At 34.1% G+C, this 4870-nt stretch overlaps 1 pseudogene across 1 annotated transcript; it reads right to left on the bottom strand.

Annotated features, from left to right (window-relative positions):
- Positions 1 to 1443: 1443 nt before the first annotated feature.
- Positions 1444 to 2130, bottom strand: LOC308439960 (vomeronasal type-1 receptor 4-like; annotated as a pseudogene). Its single transcript has one exon. The product of its transcript is annotated as a vomeronasal type-1 receptor 4-like (transcript).
- Positions 2131 to 4870: the final 2740 nt, after the last annotated feature.

The raw sequence follows: 4870 nt of genomic DNA on the forward strand, positions 1-4870 counted from the left end.
TTACTTTAATTTTCCACATCTGGGAAAAGACAAAATTGTTTTCCATAATGGTAAGGTTTATTTATGCAAAGCTTTTTTAATAAAACTATCTTTCCCATATGTCAAAAAAGATAAAATAGAATCAAAGCAAAGAATTTAATTACCATATATTTCTGATGATGAAAAAAAATTCTAAATTATTCACAATCAAAAAAAGCACAAGATCATGTCAAAAAAATTGTGTTGAATTAAGGTCTGTAAGATGTTAGAGATGTAATATTGTTTTGAAGCCCTGATTCAGGCTTTAGCAAATACTATGAGAACAGAGGAACATGAAGAAAACATTATTACCAGCCAGAATTGACGTTCCCCTTCTTAGAATGTTCTTCCAAACAAATGCCTGAGAAATCTTTAGCAAGAAAGGAAACAGAATGAAAGCCACAAGAAAGTCAGTTTTATTAACAGCTATGTTTCCCTGGCTCATCTGCATATCAAATGAACAATGGAAAGACTCTCAAATCTGTCTGGCGATACCTCAGAAAATTGGATATAGTACTACCTGAAGACCCAGCTATTCCACTTCTGGGCATATACCCCAGAGACACTTTAATACACAACAAAGATATATGCACCACAATGTTCATAGCGGCTCTATTTATAATAGCCAGAAGCTGGAAGGAACCCAGATGTCCCTCAGAAGACGAATGGATACAAAAATTGTGGTACATATACACAATGGAATACTACTCAGCCACCAGAAACAATGACTTAACCAAATTCTTAAGAAAATGGCTGCATCTAGAGAAGATCATCCTGAGTGAGATAACCCAGTCACAAAAGAACAGACATAATATGCAGTCACTGATAGTGGGATGCTAACCCCAGAGGCTTGCACTCCCCCAGAAACAACTCACAGACTGTATGAAGTCCAAGAAATAAAGAAAACAAAAAATATACATATATTCACAAAACAAGAAGACTTTGACTATTTCCATGTTGCGTTTTGTTTTGCATGTACTTTACGCTTATTGCAACTAGTAGGTTTTCAATGCATACTGTCAAGCCCTTGAAAAAAATCAAGTACTGACTAAAAAACATATTCACATGGTTTTATGTAAAACTTATTTTAATGTCTGAAAAAACAGTACTGACAAAAATGTATAATTTTAAGCAAAAAATGTTTAAAATCTGTACATTTATCTTTGTTTTGCAAAATAAATTCGTTTAAAAAAAAGTTCAATGACCCTAATAATATAATCAGTTCTTATAGGTTATTTATTAAACTAACAAAAACTTCTGCTCTTATTTCACTAAATTTCAAAAGTCAGGGTAATATGATTTAAACTTCTGTATTGACATTTTGATGAAGAGAAGAAGTTAACATTAGGGAAAAAAAGTAAAATATAACATTCAAAACTGTAATAAGATTAGGAGATTTTATTAAAAAACCAGAGCAAACAAAATCTAGGCATAATAGAGTAATGACTCACTAGAAAAAAGGGGTCCCAAAGATGGAAAACACAGAGAAATTATGCAGGATATATTTACCAACAACCATTTTGGATGATACAAAATAATAATGCAGCCTTTTAAGACAGAGGAGACAGTATGAAATGCCAGAAAAGTAAACATCAGGACTAGAATGTTCTGGGTTGCTCTGGATTCTGGAGAGTTTCTCCTGGTAACTTGATTGCTGTGGATGTGTTGAACCCTGTGCTTGTGTCTATACAGAATGACAATCATGGAGCCACTGGACCAGACAATGAGCAAAGAAACAATTATTTCAGGACACAAGTCCAATCCTGCATAGAGCCTGTCACTAATTTCATCACTCGCTTGAATGGAACAGTAAACAAAATCTTGGTGTCTTGTCATGTTTTTATTATTAGATTTGACCAGGATGTACAAAAAAAAAATAAAATTTACAATCATGGAAAAGACCCAAAGAAATGAAATAGAGCAACCAGTGTACTTTGCAGCCTTGGCCTATTGACCCTTACAACAGGATTCTCTATGACTGATGGTAATGGCCTGGAAGACACTCAATAGACAGGTGGTGCTAATGGACACACTCCGGGAGACACTTTGAATGTATAAAATTAATCTGCATCCAACATCAGATAAAAAATGCTTCATCTCAAAGGCTTCCATAATGTGGAGCACTTCTATAGAGAGATCAATCAAGACATTGGATGCCAGTATGTAGATGATAATCAAGTCTGTGGGCTTTAATATATGTTTTACATAGTAGACCAGATAGTCGGTAAGCAAAAACGAATTTTTCAGGATACCAGTTGTAATTTGCAACAACAAACATATTTTGACTATCATATTTCAGAATTACATTCTGTTTTTGGGCAATATACTTTTCAGATTACAAACACACCCATTTTTTATGATCGAAATTGATTAAATTATCAATAAGCTGAAGAGCTACTGAGAGGTAAATAAGAGGCACCCTAAAGCTTAGGAATACAATGTCATCATAGACCTTAGTGTATGTACTATATATACTGTAATAATACATTTTAACTTTGACAGAAGCAATTACAACATACAGTATATACATACAACGCTCATAGATTGCTGAAAGTTTCAAGACATACCTGTAAATTGGAAAGTTGACTTCATATCTTTAGAATATGCAGCCTTATGGGCAAAATTAATTCTCTTCCGATGCAATGGAAAGATAAAACCAGGGCTAACAAGCATAATCCAACTCTATATATTACTTTCTACTCATGGTTTAAAAGAACATAATTTTAATGACTACTATCAAACTCAAACATATCAATTCATAAAAACAATTTATCTATTATTGAGTGATAGATAAGGAAAAGTAATGATAGCATACAGAATTCATATGTATATATTGAAGGAGAGAAACTAGCAAATTTTCTTGAGAATATAAAACACATGTAAATGATGTTTCAAATGTGAGCATATATTATTAAATTATGTGTTAGCTTTTATGGAATATCACAGCACATATACACATAGATGTATGTACACATAGTTCTGTGCTGATATAGATCTGGGGAAATCTTGCCCGATGCAATCTCTCACCAGCTGTAGCATGGGTTGTCCCTGATACTGTTATTTTTTTTAAATCCATTGCATTTGTTGCGCTCCATATCTGACATCAGTGAAAGAAAACATCCATTTCCATTCAGAGTCTCAGTTTTCTAGGAATGAAGATATCCAGACATTGTCCAGCCTCTCTGAACAAAAAGGGAAGGAAGAATAGACATGATTAGAATGTAAATTGTGTAAATTAATAAATAAGTATAAAATTTTCAAGTGTAATTATCATTCACCACTCCAAGAACGACAGTGGAAATGGGTTGAAATAAGGCAGAGAATTGATCAGCCCATCCATACAGTACAGTGGGAGGAAATTCTCATGACATCATACCTTCAAGTCATCATTATTTCTTATTTTAAAGGAAGAGAAATCCCATTGCAGATTCTGAAAGTAGCAACTATGCTCAGCAGCAGGCTGAACCAAGAAGTAGATCCCAGTGGGGAAAATGTTTCTCTACACAATCATGAACTATGCATGGACAATGAACCTGGCTGTCAACAACAGGGACAGAATGGGCAATGATGTCTGGACTCTGTAGATGATTAGGAAAGTAGAAAAATGAGCTTCAACTTTAGGAACTACCAGTAATTGCAGTCTTCCGTTCCCCATGTAATGGGCCTGCATATCACCCTGAAGAATGGCTATGGCATTGAAGAAATAGCCCTGTCTTCAGTAATGTAAGACAGCTTAAGAAAAATCAGTAGTGTAGATACTGTCTCTATATTGTTTCGTAGCTTATAATTTTTTAAATGTGTGAATATATGTGACTGAGTATGTTTTGAATCCACCAAACTAAAGGGCAGACCAATAATGGGATCAATTGCCTCTATAAGACTGTAAGGTAAATATAAGGAAGCATGTAAAATAAGAAAGTAGAAGAAAATGTATGTGGGACACATATGTTGGTGATTAGTTTTAATGCTCTGATTCATTCTAGAATCTGCTTGTCGAAATATTAAAGTTCTTTATTCTCTATTGGTTATAATGTATTAATAAATATGCCAGTGTCCAATGGCTGTGCAAAGGGAGGTCAGGCAGGACACTTAGAGTTGTGTGAGCTAGGATGTATGGAAAGGAAGAGATAAACCCAAGAATAGGTGGGATAGGAAGGAACATGGGAGCTGCAGGAGATAAAGCTAACGAGCCATGTAAGAATCTGGGTAAGTAGCCATGTCTACATCACTGATTGGACCTGGGGTAGATAGGGGAGGATTAGGAGTCCCCTGCATTTGAAGTAGACAAGGCATTTTAGAATTTACTGGTGTGTGTGTGTGTGTGTGTGTGTGTGTGTGTGTGTGTGTGTGTGTATGTGTGTGTATGGATGTGTGTGTATTCCATTCAGTGAGAATGAAAAATTGATTCAATCAAAACATTTAATAGTAAAAATAGCCTAAAGAAATCAACTGTTTTGAAATAAGACTAATTAAAACAGTAATTGGAAAAGATAAAAGAAAATTAAATTGAAGAAGATGTGAACATAAAATTCTGAAAATTGCAAATTTTGACATAGTTCAGAGAAACCAACAAAGTCATGTCACAACAATGACTGTGCATGTCACTAAAGCTGAGTGAAATTCTTTTGTATCTGCTTTCATGAAATAAATAAAATCTACATGACAACAAGCACAATCCTTAGAGTAACAGTCAAAATTAATTTCTTTATATAAAAAAACAAGAAAGAAAAAGAACATGGAGGTTATAATCTAGTAATGTTCCTGTGAGTTAGCCTACATATCACACACATGTTCCACATAACAGCCCATGATAAATTAATCAATATAGAAACAGTATGCCCAACTCTACATA

The sequence above is a fragment of the Micromys minutus genome (genome assembly GCF_963924665.1).
Source record: "Micromys minutus genome assembly, chromosome: 30".
NCBI classification, from domain to species: Eukaryota; Metazoa; Chordata; class Mammalia; order Rodentia; family Muridae; genus Micromys; species Micromys minutus.